We start from the raw sequence: 18,759 nt of genomic DNA, 5'->3' as shown, positions 1-18,759 counted from the left end.
GTAGTTCTTTACTCACATTTGTGTTCTGAAATGCAGTTCTTTCAGTTTTAGTTGTGTTTCGTCAGTTCTGAAATGCAGTTCTTCAATCATGGCTGTGTTTTCAGTTACAACTTGCTTTCCAGTAATGCTTATCACATGCATTTTTACATTTATGACTTTCAGTTATGAAATGAGGTTTTTCACTTACAGTTGTGTTTCCAATTAAGAAATGCAGTTTTTGTGCTTTAACTAGTGGTGGTGTATACATGTGAATGGTGATAGTCGAAGGTCATGGGGTGGAATGTAGTGAAAGAGCCACTCTTGTAGTCTGGCACCCTATGATGACCTCCGACCACCACCATTTTAACTGACTTTATTGTGTTATTTTACCCTAGCCTCAATGTAGGTTGGTCCTGCATATACTTGCTTTTCTTCCATCCTGTAATCTTGCTGTCTTTCTTTGACATGGCCTCATGTCATCCTGCCTTCTGACTTTACCTTGCTTTAAACTTTTCTGTGTGCACAGTGGTGCTTGTAAGTTGTGTGGATGAGAATTATAGGTGCTGACTATTGCCTTTGACAGGGCCTCATGTCTGACTCTATCTTGCTGCTGCATGCACAGCAGTGCTTGCAAGTTGTTTGGGTTATTCACATTCAAGGTCTTGGTGTTTTCCTGAGCGATTGTTTTTGTTTAGTGTGCTGTGGAAGGCCTTGTGAGAGCTTTGTCAAGACAGAGGCTGGAAGAAGTGCGAATGGAGGAAGAGACTTGAGAGCTCCTTACTGCCATGGAGATGCTTGCTTGGAACTTGGCCAGTTCTGGTAAAATTCCTCTGGCAGTGGGAGGAGGTCTTTCACGAATCTTCTAGTGTGTTTAAAGCTGAGGGTTGCAGGCTGAGAAACTGGGAATTTGGATTCCGAGCAAGGGCAGACGTGTCTATCTCGGATTGAACCCTGGCTTGCTGAGCTCTGATCCCCGGCTGTAATTCCCCCAGTCAGAAGTGGGCAGTGTATGCACCAGGTGATGTATTGAGTTTTGTGGTAATTGCCATTGTGATGTGAGCCAGTGACTGTGATCGTTTGAGGTGTTTTCTTTGTGGTGTGGGAGGTGCACATCCAGAGTGATCCTCTACTGTGTATATATATATATATATATATATATCTTTCTGATCTCTTGCAGGACGTCCAGTGTATCTTATCTTATATCAGTTATTGCTTGTGTATTAATCAGTATTATAGTTTGCTCAGTTATTGATTTGTGCCTATAGATTATAAGTTTGCTACATATATTTGAATCTTATGCATTTGGTATCTGAGATAGCCTTTGTTTAGAGAGTATTATGTAATAAACCCCAAGCCTTATTCGAAAAGTGATAGAGTCTTTGCATTTTGTTAAATAAAACCTCTTTTCAAAAGGTGTTCTTTGTTTTGTGTTGAAGTCTTGCTGTGCTAGGAGTGGTAAGACATGCTCAAAAGTGTATATTATTTAAAGGTGCAGTGGTATATTTGCCTCCCAGGTGGAAGTGCAGGGATTGGGTATGGCTTATTGGTGAGAAGCCACATTCAAAACAGTTGGTTGGCACCCCCTATGACCACCCCCCAGGGATTCCCTCACTACCACCCTTTAACAGTGCCTGTCTGAGTTTCCATACCCTCTCTCTCTCTCAGAGGCATTTAATTAGTTTCATAATGCCACTCATACCAGTGTAGGGTGTCAGAGCACTTTACATCACACACACATTGCAGAGACAATCAATCATAGGTGTGTAAATCAGTTGATAGGAAATGTTACATAAGGCAGATGACTACAAGGTGCAGGAGTCACCTGTCATTCAGTGCTTGGTCCAGAGAAGCACAAACTCAGAATTTAAAATATAACACCATAGTTGGGGGTTCTCTTTAATAAAAAAGAATTGATTTCTATCCAAATGAACCTTTTTTGCAACATTAGGATAATGAAAGGTCGGGGAAAAATCATAACGCTGTAACCTATACCTTGCAGGTTTCATGTAGCTCTTGATGACCATTAATAGCTCACTGTTCTACATTAGGATTTTAACTTAAAAACTACAAGTAACCAAAGGATCTCTATGACAAAAGCAGTAACCCACTAGCCCATTTTCATTATATGCACTGTGTGATCTGCATGGTACATGCTTTTTACAGCAGGCACATTAACCCTTTGCGCTACCTTACGAAGAGTCAAAACTTCCACTGGACAAAACTCCATCTCTCTTCAGGAAGAACATTAATCACCATAGTTATCTTGACATTTTTATTGTTGCCAGAGAATTTCTGGAGGTAAGAAACACTGCAGCTTGTGCTTTTAAAACCATAATATGCGGTGCCCCCACCCGAAGTCATCACCCTATGTGGTGGTATAAGTCGCACTGCCCAAGAGCCGGCCCTGCAGGGAACAGAAATACCATCTCTAATCGTAGTATAATAAATTTGACATGGTGGGCCACCGAGAGCATGACAGGAGGACACCTCCCCTACTCGGAACGCTGAATTCTCCAGTGCTAAGCTAGCACCTTACACCATTTGCACATTTCAGGGGTGCCAGTGAACCTGCCAGTGGGCTTCTATTGTACATCTCAGGGCTGCCAGTGACCATCACACAGCTCCCACTTCACATCCGATAAGTGGCAGCGCCTGCCATAGAGCTTCCAGTGTGCTTCCTAGGGCTTCCACTTCACATATCACACATAACTGAAATTCCAGTGCACGTCCCAGGGCTGCCAGCGCCCATACTAGGGCTCCCAGTGCACATCCCATTGTTGTCACTTCACATCCCAGGACTTCCAGCACCTATACCAGGACTTCCAATGCACGTCTTAGGGCTGCCACTACATATCCCAAAACCGCCAGCATAGGGATTCCAGAGCTCCTAGTGCCTATAAAAGTACTTCCAGTGAACATACCTGGGTAAAGGTCCACATCACAGGGTTTCCATTGCCCATCCCAGGGTTCCAACAGTGCACGCCGCAGGCCTCCTAGCGTCCATACCAGGCCTTCCAGTGCACGCTCCTGACCTGACAGTGCACATTCAATGGCTCCTGGTACATGTATCAGGGCTCCTTGAGCTCACCATAATTCTTTCATAGCACATTCCAGAAGTGCCAGCACCCATCAAAAGGCTATATTGCACATATCAGAGCTGCCAATGCCCCTAGCAGGGCTTCCAGTCCACATATCCAGACTAACAGTGTACAATGTGCCCATTTCGTGGCTTCCATTGTACATCCCAGAACTGCCTTAGCACCTCCCAGTGCCGTGGCTCCAGGATTACCTTTCTCTGTGCCTGATCCACCTGCTCGTGGTTTGGTGGTGTTCAGCCACGGCCTGCTTGTTCCTTGGTGGGAACTTCCAACGGCCACCCGGTGCCAACCAGAGTATTAAAAGTCCAAATGATCTGAAGCAGCCTGCTGCCCCAAATTGCACTTAGGCAAAACAAGATTGATTTATACATTTGTTTTGGGGGGGAGTGACTTACCTCTTGGTGAAGATGGCTGCGTCCTCTTGAAGCTCCGAGGAGCGGCGCAGATGTTGGCGGTGTGAGGACTGCCTCCTCACTTTGTTTCCCAATAAAGACTGGTAATGTGTAGCGGTTGCTACACGCATGTTTTTCATGCTGCGGGGAGGCATATATGAGGCCATATGGATGGCTTGCTTCTCCCCTTCAGACGCGACGCCATTTTAATTGAGAAGCGAGGCAGCCTCCTTCCTCATATATAATGACTCACTTTTGCCTGTCGTCTATCTCCTCCCTTACGGGAATTTCCTTTATTCAAAGGCATTTTCCTCCTTTTGAATTACTGACTCACTTAAAGGCATTTTTTTCCTCTTAAAGGCACTCTCTTCATGTAAATGATTTTCCTCATTTTAACGAGCTTTTCCTCTTTTTAGGCCAATTTTCTTCAATTAAAGGCAATAATGGAGCATTGAGCCTGCAGAAAAAAGGTTTCAAGCTATTTTTGAGGAAATGTTTATGTAGAATTTCAGTATTTCTTCTGGGTCACCTTTTCACTGGCATGTTTTGCTTTGATATTTCTATTTGCTGTATAATTTTTAGAAGTGTCTTGCTGGAGTAATAATTGCTTTGCTCTTTTTTTTCTATTTTGCTTTTTTAGTCCTCATTTCACCATGGCTACTGCACTCTGGGCCGTATGCAAACACCCTTGATCTGTCTGTCGTCCATGCAGATTCGTACTTGTGGCCTCCACAGCACGGGTCTTATTATGAGGATAGGGCGGAAACTTACACCACCAAATCCATGGCCTGATGTATCATTAGACCAAATATCAATGTATATGACCAACCAGAGGCATTAAATTAGAGCCCTATCCTAACCAGTTCAAGTAATCTACCCAAAGCTCATCTGACCTATGTGGGTTGCATTTAATATCTATGTTGCACGTCCATTTTGCTGCACTTAACCAGGCTGTAGGGTGTGGAGGGAGGGGGTCCAGCCAGCATTTACAGATCTCTCGTCTGGATAAGAGCAACAGATAAAATAGTAAGCCCCTTTACTTTCTGTTTAAGGCCAGTTGAGAAATACTGTCCATCCCAAGAAGAACCAATGTTTCAGTCAAAATGTTGTTCTCTGCTAAAATAGCCCTTATGGTGACTTCTACATATTTCCAGAATTCTTTAATCACTGGGCACTGGGCATGTAAAGAAAACATGGACGTCATTGGCCCTTACAAAATTGCACCTCTTACAACAGGGGACCAGTTGTTGCACAAACTTGGCCAATCTTTGCGGGGTCCAATACAACCCGTGAATGACAAAAAAATTATGACATTTAAAATTAGCAGGAGATACCATAGCATATAAAAATGTCAGTCTATCCACAAAGATTGTATGTTGTCTTCCTGTAGTGTATTTGTCCAGATATCATAGGGGGCCTTCAGTCTCTCTTCTTCTGCCTCCAGAAACTGTCCATACTATTTTGCCACTTCTTTGGAACTAGGATTTATGTCCTGGAGTGAGGCCACAAAGTCCCATGTGCCCCCCACCTCCGCTGCAACAGTCGAAGACCATGAGGTGAGCTGCAGGTATTTAAACCTGGATAGCTTATTACCTGTCCTGATGTTTATGACCTCCCAAGGAATCATTCCTTCTGTTGTTAACAAGTCCACCCATTTCGTTATCCCTACCTGTTTTAATGGCAAACTCAAGGCATCTTTCATACACTCCGGGGTTCCTGGGGATTCCCAAATTGGAAAAAATTCGGAAAAATATATGATCTTACTGCAAGCCACAGTCTTAGTGCAGATTTGAAGACCTTTAATCTTACTTTTTTTCAAAATAAAATTGGACTCCAAATTTATATAAAAAAAGCTTCTGGGCCCATATCTTTAGTCATTTCTCCCAATATTAACCCCCATGTAGTACTAGTGGGCTCCCCTACCATCATACGGATATTTTTAAATTGGAAGGCCATGCAGTAGAGTCTAATGTCTGGCAAAGCTAACCCATCCTTTTTAAGACTACTCCATAGTTTTATCCATGAAAGACGTACCCCCCGGCAAGCCCAAATAAAACTCGATATTTTCCCCTGTATTTTATTAATTTCATCTTTAGGGAAACTGAGTGGTATGCCATTGAAGAGGTTTGTTAGCTTCGGGAGAACAGACATTTTTATCAAGTTAACCCTCCTGTAAATAGACAGGGGTAAGTTCTTCCACCTAGCTAGTTGCCTCTCTACCTCCTTCATCACTCTCTTCAAATAGTGGGAAGGAACCTCATCGATTTTATCTGCAATAACTATCCCCAGATATTTCATCTCTGTACACACTCTGCCTCCCCAGTCTTCCATGTTCCAACACATTAATTCTGTCTTAGATAAGTTTACTAAGTACCCAGAGAGCATCCCATATTCAGTTGTCAATTGTGGCATCCTAATTAGTGTTTGGGCCGGGTCAGAAGTGTAGATGATCAAATCGTCGGCATATAATGCAATTTTACTGCGTGAGGGGAGCTGGTGTATGGGTATAATCTGGTCGTCAGATCTTAAAATGTATGCCAAGGTTCAATGTATAAATCGAAAAGGAGTGGTGACAGAGGACAACCCTGTCTCATCCCTCTGTAGATGTCGAAACTCCTTGTCAAGGAGCCATTTAGAAGGATTTGGGCCGTAGGGTGCTCATATAGTTTTTGCATTGCCCTGATGAAATCCGTGCTAAAACCCATAGTGCCTAGAATAGCCCAAAGGAATACCCAGCTGCCACGATCAAATGCCTTGGCGGCGTCTATAGTAATCACCGCCAATGGAATTGATACTGATCGGTCTATTGTTCCAATTAATGACAGTGTAAGCTCCGGTATTTGCCTCTTCGGGACAAAACTTTTCTGGTCGGTATGAATCAGTTGGGGGGCGACCTTGGCCAATCGCCAGGCCAAGATACCCGTATACATTTTATGATCTACGTTCAGTAGGGAAATTGGGCGGTATGAATCATCCCTCCTCGGGTCCTTGGCTGGTTTTAAAATCAAGGTAATTATGGCCTCTCTCCAAGAAATCAGGGTCAGCCCTTCCTCCCTATAAACTGAATTAAAAAGAGCTTTCATTTCTGGCACTATCTCATCAACTATCAGTTTGTAAACCTTGTTTGGAACGGAGTCAGGGCCCGCCGCTTTTTCGTTCTTCATGTGTTTAAGCTGCTCTCTGATTTCCCCCTCTGTAATGGGGGTGTCCAGTTTATTTCTACCCTCTATCGTTAGAGCCGGAAGATCTACATTGTTTAGCCAGCATTTCAATACCTCTTAGTCTGGTCGCTCTGAATCAGCATATAACTCCGAAAAAAGGGAGACCAGATTCGCCTGTATTTCTTCTTCGTTTTTCGTAATATCTCCCTAGGGATTGATGACCAACTCCCCAATATGATTTCTCGCCCTCTCGGCCCTTGACTTCCAAGCTAGAAGTGCTTCAGCTTTTTCACCGTTATCAAAATGTTGCATACGCCCCGTGGCCCACCTTTCCCTACATTTTGTGTCTAGTTTGATCTTATAATTCAGTCTGGCTTACTCTAGCTTTTTCAATATCTCCTCTCTATGTTGTACGTTGTGTGCTTCCTGCTGCGCTCTTCTTTCTAATGTCCCAGTCTCTTTTCCACCTTATTCTTAAATGAGACCTGACTTTGTAGGACCCCCCGAAGATAGGCTTTAAAAATGTCCCAAATAACTCCAGTTGGAGCTGAATGGGCATTAATCTGAAAAATCTCTACGGTTGTTTCTTTCAGGTGAGCGACCACATCTAGCTCTAATAAGATGGATCTTTTTAACGTCCATCTCACATTGTTTCTCCTATTAACACCCTTCAGTAAAACACGGAGCATAGCATGATCAGAAATATGTCCTGGGAGTATACAAACTTCTTTTAAATTCCCTGCCCACTCTCTATCTACTAACAGGTAATCCAATCATGAAAAATGGTGGAATTTTTTACTGTGGAAGGTATAGCCTCTTTTACCTTGCACTAGATATCTCCAGGAATCGACCAAACCCAATTCAAATAGCATATGTTTAAAATCCTGGTTTGTCTTTATCTATTGGGCTTGGGTGCCTCCCCTACTGGTAGACCTATCTAAAGCTGGATCTAGAAGGGTGTTAAAATTGCCCCCTATTATTATAGGGGCTGCTGCCCCGGCTATCATGAGTTGCAGATCTACTATATACTAGGGATCGTCCACATTTGGGCCATAAAACCCAGCGCAAACAAATTCGGAACCTGAGCATCTAAGAGTGGCCATGACCCACCTGCCTAAACTATCAGTTTTGGATGAGGGCATCTCAACATCGGACCCTTTTCTGATTATTATTGCCACTCCCTTTGAGTGTTCCGATTGATCAGAGGCATCATAGCTCCCTATCCAACTTTGCTTTTGGTATAGCTCCCTGCTCTCACTCGCTATTAGGTGGGTCTCTTGTATAATGCTTACATGGGCTTTGGATTCTTCCAAATACCTCATTAACAGTCTCTGTCTATTTTTAGATCTTAGGCCATTTACATTCCAAGTTACAATTTGTAGATTATTATCTTTCCTGGCCATTTGTCTTAAGTGACTGACTTAGACCCGAGGGTCTCTGTTTCACTTTTTTTAAAAAGAGCCCTAATGATATGTGAGATGAGGACTGATTTTTTTTTCCCAATGCTCACCACCCTGTGTCCTACCCTGCTCCTTTCCACCCTTTACCCTCCCCCCCCCCCCATAGGAACCCTCCCAAAACTATCAGGCATAAGCCTGTTGGAACCGCCGAGGAGGAGAAGGCATTGTCTCATAGAAACTCTATAGTTAAACCAAGCCCTCCCTTGTACCACCCTCCCGTCCTCCCATCTACACCTGGTGTGTGAGGCTCTATGTCTGTGGCATATTCTTTTTTTTTTTTAATTTATATTATATTTTGTATTTCTTAGATGTGTTTTTTATTTTATTTTTTCCATTTATATTCATCTTTAGCTCTTCTTTGAACTAAAATTAATGGTCTATTTCTCAGGTTCCCCCGCCTTTCCTTCTGCTGTCTATCAAACTATCTGCCTTATCTTTAGACTGTATGTTGCACATTTGGTTGTTCCACATAACACGGAGAATAGCTGGAAATTTTAGTTGGGCCTTAGCACCTAGATTGTTTAGCTCCCCCATTCTTTTCTCCAGCTCACATTGCTTCTGGTCTGTTGCATGACAAACATCTGATCTGATGGTAAACGTCAGTTTCTGAGTTGTGTAGGGTCCATTTCTTAAAGCGGCTAGCAGAATGATCTCTTTAACTGTATATGATAAGAAATTTATCACAATTTTTCTTGGCTTCTGCTGCTGTGGATTCCTCTTAAATGGATCCCTATGTACCCGCTGTATTTCCTGATCAAGATTAATGTTTAGTCTATCCTTCAGAGCCGTCTCCATTAACAATTTAATCACTAGAGCCTTAAGGTTTGTCCCCTCCTCTGCTTCTGGAATATTTAAAATCCGAAGATTATTCCTTCGAGAGTGATTTTCTATTCGTTCCAGGTCTTCCCTAAGGCTAGAGTTTTCTCTAACCAGTGCCGCTACCCCTTTGGTATTTTTGGATATGTCCTTTCGCATCGAACTTACTTCCACCTCCTATTGACCTGTCAAAGCAACCACATCATCTGGCTTTAGCGCCAGTATTGTACAAGTGGCCTGAATGTCTGCTTGGTTCGCCTTTGACGTTTTAAACCGACTTTTAAGTTCTTCCTTGAGGTCTAGAAGAAAAGACGCCAATGGGACATCTGGAATTTCTAGGCTAGATCGAGATGTCACTAGAGGATCAGTTTGTATTAAGAGGCTTGAAGGGATTGACGGGTTCTCTGATTGTACATTGCAGGCCCTTCCACCCGTAACCTGTTGTGACCCCTCCACAATTTCTACTTCTTCGTCCTGAGTAGACAAGAAGCTAAACATATTTTGCGTAGCGACCTGGAAGCGGGTCTCTTCAGCGCCATGATTATTCCCTGTTTCTGGGCCCCTTTGCCCCTCTTTTCCTATGCTACTTTAAGGCATGCTAGGGTTGACTCTGCTTCTCTCAGACTCCGTAAATGCATTTGGAGGCCCCCCTATCATTTTACTTCCGGCATCTCCATTATCTCCTGATGCCATCACGTGTGTTAGGACTTTATAATACGATTTTAGGGACGGGGTAACTTTAATTTGCACAGGAGAGATTTTTTTCCCTCTTCTGTGTGGGCTCTTCCCTTGCTGTTGTGTGTGTTTTTTACCCTTACAGCTTTTGAAGGGAGGTGCTAGCAGTAGTATCCCCGGGGGGCCCCTTTAGCTGGAAGAGTTGTAGAATCGTCACTTACCCCTGTATGGTTCCCCAAAATGCCGAAGGCTCTTGTGCGTAGAGCGTACCTTGATATCCTGTCTGAAGTTGCACCGGCGTTCTCACCAACCTTTGCAGGCTTCGAGTTAATCTCTCCATAGGGGGCAAGCGCATAAGGGGCAAGCACTGTGTAGGACCTTTACTCAGATCCCGCTGGCCCTCGCCAGTCTGCTGGGGGCCTCCACGGCGGTGCACTTGTGGCGAAACGCTTCTCTTCTCGACACAGACCGGCGCGTCTATATGTGCCTCTCCGTGGCCTGCGCTTGAACTTGTGCTGACACTGCCCCCCAGTATGCGTGCGACTCTAACACGCTACAGCAGCCCCGCCGCCCTCAACCACGTAGAAGCTCTCCTCTCCTCAGCAACACCGGGACCAGAGCCACACTCGTGGGACGCCAGCTTTGAACTGCACAATCCAGTATTGTTGTAGACTAGTGTACATGAAATGTTAGGCAGCGATGGATAGAGGAGCGTGAGGGGGCACCTGGGAACCCATTGCGCACACCTTCCTCTCTCGGCGGTCTGCGGCCGTTTACCTCATGGCCGCCATGTTCCTCCCCTAAGCTTGGAAACACTCGATAATTGCTTTCCTCTGATTATGTTTTTACTCCCCTTTTCTGTGACTCTAATATATGGGGCAGGTCAAAAGCTTTTCAACCTATATTTAAGTCTTCAGTGGGCAAATCACGAAGGCGCTTGCCAAATCAGTTTGTATCCGTCGAAATGGAGAATCCTGCTTCAACTACAGGGTTTGGTTCAGTCTCTTCTCAAATCTCAACAGCCATGCCATCTCAAACCCCTGTCAGTAAGGCACAAGTTAAGAGGCCTAAAAAGGGCACACCTTTGCCCACAAAGTCTTTACCTGTGGCTTCGCTAGACCTTTTATTAGGGGAAATTAGAGCTCTGCACTCTTTTATGGAGGATACAAATACCAAACTACAATCTCTGAGTGATAAATAGTCACTCATGGAAGAATGTCTGTCTTCAGCTGAGCAACTAATCACACACTTTAATGACAAGTCTCTTAAAATGAAATCCCAATTTAATGACACATCTCTTAAAATGAAATCCGTTCAGCTACAGGTTTCTTCTTTACAGAAACAGGTCGAACACCTTGAAATTCATAATCGGAAGGATAACCTGCGCATTTATGTTCTTACCGAGGACACAGAAGGGGCAAACTCCATCCCTCTCTTCAAAACATTTTTGCTTCAGATCTTACAATTACCAAAAAGTCTGCAATTTAACATTCAGAGAGCTCACAGATTCGGTCACCCTCCTTCGAGTGCTTTGCCTCCTAAGAGACATAGAGGTGTCATTCTGTACTTTTTGGAGTATACGGAACTAATGCAGGTTATTTCGGCTGCTAGTCATCTTAAACAGATTTCATGGTCAGGGCATGCTATATATTTTTCCCAAGACTATGTCAAGAGCACAGCTGACAGGCAAAGAGACTATTCGAGTATGAGACCTGCCCTTCGATCAATAGGAGCCTGGTTTGGACTTTTTCATCCCTGTTTTTTAAAGTCACCCATAACAATAAAACAACGACCTACGAGGACCCATCTCATTTAAGGGATTTCCTTACTTCTTGCAGAGTTGGCGTCATGAATAGCGTTCCCTCAACTTCAACAACATGATTGTATTTTGTTGTTGAGCTTACTGGCTATATTTTTGCCATTACAGAATTATATTATGTTATTACTGTTGATGAATTTTATAGTTCTAGTATAACACATGATTTATTTATTTTTTAGGCTTAACAGTATATATTGTTAATTTTTTTCCTTACAGGTTATTTTTCTATGTTATGGTTGTCTTCGTTTCCCGTCACTTGGCGCACTGCCCCTCCTGCGCCATGTCACCCCTTGTGATGTCTTCTCCATGTAGTTCCCCCCCACCTTCATCAAGTTATTGTTAGGTTTTCCTCTTTCTTGTTGTCTCTTTGCATTGTTTCAGCAATACAAGTGTTGGATGTTCTTTTTTCTCTCTTTGGGTTCCTTTCTCTTTCTTTTCTCTTTCTTTCTTTTTCCTTCCTCCTTTCTTATTTTGAGCCTTTTACCTTTTTTCTCTTTTCTAGGACATTTATTCCCCTACTTCTTTGTGGCGTTGCTATATTCTTTTTCAATTATTGTCTGATTGTTATCTTCAATTTGTCTTCTGTCAATAGTGTTGACAATAATTTCCTGGAATGTCAGGAGTTTGAACTCTCCAATTAAATAACAGTGTGTTCTCACTCATTTGTCGTAACTTAATGCTTGCATAGCTTTTTTGTAGGAATCTCATCTCTCAGATATCGAATCTATGAAATTGCAGATAGGGTGGGTGAAGTTCTCCTTTCGCCTGTTGTGGGGAAAAACCCTGGATTTGTAATATTGTGTCATAAATCTTTAAAAGTTCATGTGGTTTCCAAAGGAAAAAGATGAGGAGGGGAGATGGTTATTACTTAAAGTATATACTGATAAGATTCCAATTGTTCTTTTCAACATATATAGTCCTAATGTACCTGATTGTTAATTCTGGTCTCTAATTTCACAGAAGCGTTTGCAATATCCTGATGACATTCTAGTTCTGACTGATGATTGCAACTTGCCTGCTGACCCTTTTCTTGACATACATTCGCCATCCCATTACATTTCAAACAAAGCACAAAAAACGTTTGCACAAGCTTTTCAAAGACGCCACCTTACTGGTGCCTGGCAGTTATTGAACCCCACTTTAAGAGAGTATAAAAGAAATGTTCCCAGTACACTATACACAATCTCGAATTGACTATGTTTTGTTTCACACCAACTAACTCAATCCTTACATTCAGGGATTTACTCGCCATAGCACCTCTAAGGGAATGAGCTTGAATTCTTTTTAAATCAATACCAGCTAAACTCATAGCAGTCTTGATCCATCTAGGGATAGAAGAGGAGCAAATTCCTTTGTGGGGTTTAACAAAGGAAATAAGCAATTGATTAACACCCTGAGGATGGAGATTAAGCATTCTAAGATCATATTCTTTCATGCATTCAACAACGCAGAGATTGGGACAAAGGTCAAAGCAAGGATAAAATATAGAATCAGACATCGTCTTTGTTCTTTTATGGATGTCGAATTTGACACCGAACATATTATAAGAACGGCTGGTAATATCTAGGGCTCTAACATCAGAAGCTCTTCTGCAAGAAAGAAGGCATAAAAGTGAAGCTAATTTAATAGAAAGATTCTTCCTATTGAGGAGAGAATTGGAAGGCCAATTATTGAAGAGAATGAGAATCAAATTAACATCCCAAAGCATTTCATATCTGGCTTTAGGAGGTCTCCTTAGACGTATAATTTTCATAATTCTACAGATGATGACATTTTTACCAATAGTCTTGCCATTGACAAGGGCATGACCTGCAGAAATAGCAGATCTAAAACCGTTGATGGATCTGAAACTAAGCCCACTTTCAAATTGTTCAACAAGGAAGTTGGTTATATCAACAATAGGGGCCTCCAAGGGATCCAAGTCCCTTTCCAAGCACCAACGTACCCAAAGTTTCCAGATCCTATTGTATCTGTAATGTGTGCCTGGTGCCCAAGACTCTCCGAGGAGAGTTGCAGCCGTTTCCGAAAGGCCTGAGATTTCGTTAGATCTTCTGACACTTTCCAGGCAAGAAGGGATAAGCTCCCGTTCTGAATTAGAGGATGAATTCGACCGTCTACGTCTGTAAGAAGGTTCCCTAGGGAAGGAATCAAAAAAGGAAGACTGCAAGTCAGTTCTAGAACGGTCGGGAACCACGCCTGAGAAGGCCAGAAGGGGGTTATCAATAGAAGGAAACACTGTTCCAGTCTCACTTTCTGAAGGACCCTCTGAATCATGGCGAAAGGGGGAAAAGCATACCCTCGGCTTCCCTTCCAGGACTGAAGGAAGGCATTTACTGCCAGAGCACTGGGGTCGGGTATCCAGCTGAAATAACTCTGGAGTTGGAAGGTCAGTCTGCTTGCAAACAAGTCTATCTCCAAGGGCCCCCAGACCTTGTTCGGGGTACTGAAAACAGAAGTATCCAGTTTCCAATCGCTGTCATCTATGAGGAATCTCGAGTTCCAATCCGCAGAGATGTTCACCACTCCCGGAAGGTATTCCGCTTTGAGAGAGATTTTGTGCTCCAAACAAAACATCCAGAGCTTCTTGGCTAGATCTGCGAGGTCCGCAGATTTGGTGCCTCCTAGGCGGTTGATATAAGCCACTGCTGACATGTTATCCATATTTAAAATGCCAGTTCTCCCTTTGAAGGGAATGTCTGAAACTCTTAAGGGCGTAGAGACCGGCGGTCAATTCCGGGTAATTTATGTGGTGGAGAGATTCATCCCGAGACCACAGACGCCCAATGTTCTGATTCAGTAGACAGGCACCCCAGCCATGAAGGCTGGCATCTGCTTCCAAAATGAATTCTGGAACTGAGCCAAAGATAGCTTTCCCATTCCATGCGTCTAGGTTGTTCAGCCACCAATTTAATTCTGAACGAGCCTCTTGGTCTAGGGAGATATAATCTCCATACCAAGGGCCCGGTAATTGAGGGGACCGGGAAAGATGGCTTGGATGGAAGACGAGAGAAGGCCTAGTAGTCTGGCCAAGTCTCTGAGGGATAGGTCCGGACGTTTGAGGACGTACTTTATTTCCTTTTTTATTTTTGAGATTTTCTTCGAGGGAAGAAGAAGAAGGCAATGAACTGTATCCACCGTGAAACCCAGAAACTCCAATGACCTTTAGGGCATCAGGCATGACTTTTCTTTGTTTATGATAAAACCTAGACTCTCTATGAGAGTCATCGTAAAGATCAGATCTTTGATCAGTTGAGAGCAATCCTGGGCCATAATGAGGATATCGTCCAGGTAAATAATTTAACGAATGCCCCTTGACCTTAAATAAGAGACAATGGCTCTCATCACCTTGGTGAAGCACCAAGGGGCGGAAGAGAGACCAAAAGGGAGTGCCTGAAATAGGTACAGGCGACCTTTCCAAAGAAACTGGAGAAATTGTTGATGGATCTCTGCCATAGGAATGGTAAAATAGGCATCCTTCAGATCGAGTTTGACTAGTCAGTCTCCTTCTAGTCCCTGAGAAGATGAATGCCTTCCATCTTGAAATGTCTGTACGTCAGAAACCTGTTTAGCTCTCTTAGGTTGATGACGGGTCTCCAACCTTTGTCCTTTTTCTCCACCAGAAAAAGGTTGCTTATAAAGCCTAGTTGTTCGATAGGAACCTCTAAAATTGCACCTTTCTGAATCATTGAGGAAATCTCCTCTTCTATAATACTTTGCTGGTCTGGTGACAGGGGGATTTCCTCTGGGAAGGATGCCTGGGTAGGTGTATGTGAGAAATATATTGTAAAGCCTTTTACAGTATTTAGGACCCAAGAGTCCTGAGTAATTAATTTCCAGTTTTTTAGGAAATGTCTGAGTCTGCCGCCCACCTTGAAGGTGAAAGAAGCGGAAGATGGGTGGAGGGAGAACACTCACCTGAGGAAGTGTTTTGATTGTTTGATCTGTGTGATCTAAATCCCCTGCCTCATTGTCCTCTACCTCTTTGGGGGTAGAACTGTGGGGTGTTGAATTGTTGGTAGCCTCTGCCAAAACCACGCCCTCTGAAATTGGACCTTTGATCATACCGGCCGGAAGATAGCTCCGTCTTCCAGCCCTTCCAAAAAGGGTTTTGCCGGTATTGAAGTCCTTACGTATGTTTTGCTGCGCCTTGTCAAGGACAGTGAACTTAGAAACATATTTGCCCATTGATTTTATCAGTTCTTCTCCAAAAAGTAGTCCTTTGTGGTTCTTAGAGGGTTCCTTATCAGCAAGGTCGCTGAGCTTTGGGTTGATCTTAGTAAGGACAACTCTACGTCTTTCGGCGTTAATGCTCGCATTTGCGTTACCTAGAAGTATGATCGCCCTCTGGCTCCATCCCCTTATCATCTCTGTATCGAGATGAGTGCCCTGAATGTGGCTCTCTTCGCCCGAGTCCAGGATCCTTGTCAGAGGACCGAGGACGTCAAGGAGACGATCCTGACAGCTTTTAAAAGATTTTTCCATCCCTTTCCTAGGGTCACACCCTTGTTTAAAAAGGAATTTAATCAAATCAGGGTCGAGATTAGGGGTATAACAGGCTTTGTCCCCAACAGAAGGTCTTTAACATTCTGCCCTTAGAATGTTGCGTGTTTCCCTTTCTAAAGGGTTCCTTATCTATATTTTTACAAACTTCGCAACATGTTCCTGCAGAGACCATTCTGAGCTCCGAGGGTGTTTCAGAACCTGAGTTGAGAGCATTTCTTCACCCAAGGGATTAAGGATCACGTCCTTTGAGGAGGATGGTGCATCCTCAAATGTATCCTCAAAGTCTTGGTCTTCCTCGTTTAGATCGAGGACATATTCATCTAAAAAGTCAGAATCATCTGTATCAGCATCTCCTGTGCTATAACGAGCATTTCTTCTATGTGTGTCGCTTAGGACACCTTAATCTTTTGTGCCGCCAAGGACACCCATACGATTTGAGGTGTGAGGACCTCCATTACTCCACGAGGTGCAAGGACCTCCTTTATTCAACGAGGTGCCAAGACCTCCCATGCTCTTATCTACATGTTTGCTCTTCTTCAACCTCTTGCCTCTTAAATCCGACTCATCCTGTGAAAGGAGGGTAATGTCTTCATCCGGAGGGGGGCGTTTAGAACCCATAAATTGTGAAAGGCTCTCCAGCATACAGGATTTCATCTCTAGATGCAGCATTTTCTTAAAGGACTAATTGTCCAAGTTTGCAGTAGGGGCAGAGACCTCATCAGAGTCAGTGCTGGACATTGTAAGCCAGGAGATCAATTGTAAAATGTTTTAAGGGTTTTAAAGGGACACAGATTTAGCAGGAAATGTTAAACAATCTCCTTTCTTTTTTTTTTTTATGTAATATATGTTGGGGCTAAGAAGAGCAATATTTCTGAGAAAAGGGTAATGCCGGATCAACCGCCTTCGTAACGCTCAGAAGCTCAAGTACAATGAGCTCGAACGAAAAGCTTGCACTGTCGTTATGGTAACCCTTCGGCTTCTGATCGGCTTAGCGATGGGTTGGAGGCCAGAGGGGGAAAGAAAGGCACTGAGCAACGGTAGGACGTCGCATCCCCTTTGCCAGTGGCCTTTCCTCTAATCTTTCTCTCCCAAAATCAGAAAAGCGGAGATGAGGTTGCTGACACGAGGAGCGTGTCCATGCACAGCGGTAGGGAAGATTACTCTTTAACGAACTTACCTTATCGCTAAAGTCAGAGTAAAGAGGTTATAAGGCATAATTCAAAACACACTAAACGCGCTAAAGGAATATCGGCAAAATTGGCTAAATAGACACAGATCAAACACGCTAAGCGCATGAAAGGAATATCGGCTATCAGCATACAGGGACACGTAGTCAATTATAGGGGGTGCAAAGGGTAATAAATCTCTGTAAATTGGAGATCGGTAGTGGGGAGGGGTTTGTGAGGGGGATGGGGGGGGGGTCGAGCCACATCATAAAAAATGATACTGATCGGTCTATTGTTCCAATTAAAGACAGTGTAAGCTCCGGTATTTGCCTCTTCGGGACAAAACTTTTCTGGTCGGTATGAATCAGTTGGGGGGCGACCTTGGCCAATCGCCAGGCCAAGATACCCGTATACATTTTATGATCTACGTTCAGTAGGGAAATTGGGCGGTATGAATCATCCCTCCTCGGGTCCTTGGCTGGTTTTAAAATCAAGGTAATTATGGCCTCTCTCCAAGAAATCAGGGTCAGCCCTTCCTCCCTATAAACTGAATTAAAAAGAGCTTTCATTTCTGGCACTATCTCATCAACTATCAGTTTGTAAACCTTGTTTGGAACGGAGTCAGGGCCCGCCGCTTTTTCGTTCTTCATGTGTTTAAGCTGCTCTCTGATTTCCCCCTCTGTAATGGGGGTGTCCAGTTTATTTCTACCCTCTATCGTTAGAGCCGGAAGATCTACATTGTTTAGCCAGCATTTCAATACCTCTTCGTCTGGTCGCTCTGAATCAGCATATAACTCCGAAAAAAGGGAGACCAGATTCTCCTGTATTTCTTCTTCGTTTTTCGTAATATCTCCCTAGGGATTGATGACCAACTCCCCAATATGATTTCTCGCCCTCTCGGCCCTTGACTTCCAAGCTAGAAGTGCTTCAGCTTTTTCACCGTAATCAAAATGTTGCATACGCCCCGTGGCCCACCTTTCCCTACATTTTGTGTCTAGTTTGATCTTATAATTCAGTCTGGCTTACTCTAGCTTTTTCAATATCTCCTCTCTATGTTGTACGTTGTGTGCTTCCTGCTGCGCTCTTCTTTCTAATGTCCCAGTCTCTTTTCCACCTTATTCTTAAATGAGACCTGACTTTGTAGGACCCCCCGAAGATAGGCTTTAAAAATGTCCCAAATAACTCCAGTTGGAGCTGAATGGGCATTAATCTGAAAAATCTCTACGGTTGTTTCTTTCAGGTGAGCGACCACATCTAGCTCTAATAAGATGGATCTTTTTAACGCCCATCTCACATTGTTTCTCCTATTAACACCCTTCAGTAAAACACGGAGCATAGCATGATCAGAAATATGTCCTGGGAGTATACAAACTTCTTTTAAATTCCCTGCCCACTCTCTATCTACTAACAGGTAATCCAATCATGAAAAATGGTGGAATTTTTTACTGTGGAAGGTATAGCCTCTTTTACCTTGCACTAGATATCTCCAGGAATCGACCAAACCCAATTCAAATAGCATATGTTTAAAATCCTGGTTTGTCTTTATCTATTGGGCTTGGGTGCCTCCCCTACTGGTAGACCTATCTAAAGCTGGATCTAGAAGGGTGTTAAAATTGCCCCCTATTATTATAGGGGCTGCTGCCCCGGCTATCATGAGTTGCAGATCTACTATATACTAGGGATCGTCCAC

At 43.5% G+C, this 18,759-nt stretch overlaps 1 protein-coding gene across 1 annotated transcript in view; it reads left to right on the top strand.

Moving 5' to 3' along the window:
- The first annotated feature begins 886 nt into the window (after window positions 1–886).
- Window positions 887–18,759, top strand: part of SLC26A7 (solute carrier family 26 member 7) — a 566,650-nt gene continuing 548,777 nt past the window's right edge. The window contains exon 1 of the mRNA XM_085605292.1: window positions 887–997. The gene's annotated coding sequence lies outside the window, so the exon portion shown is untranslated. The remainder of the gene's footprint in view (window positions 998–18,759) is intronic.

This window comes from Triturus cristatus, chromosome 5_1 (genome assembly GCF_964204655.1).
Source record: "Triturus cristatus chromosome 5_1, aTriCri1.1, whole genome shotgun sequence".
NCBI classification, from domain to species: Eukaryota; Metazoa; Chordata; class Amphibia; order Caudata; family Salamandridae; genus Triturus; species Triturus cristatus.
The sequence above is the reverse complement of the archived record's forward strand: the minus strand, read 5'-3'. Positions and strand labels throughout refer to the sequence as shown.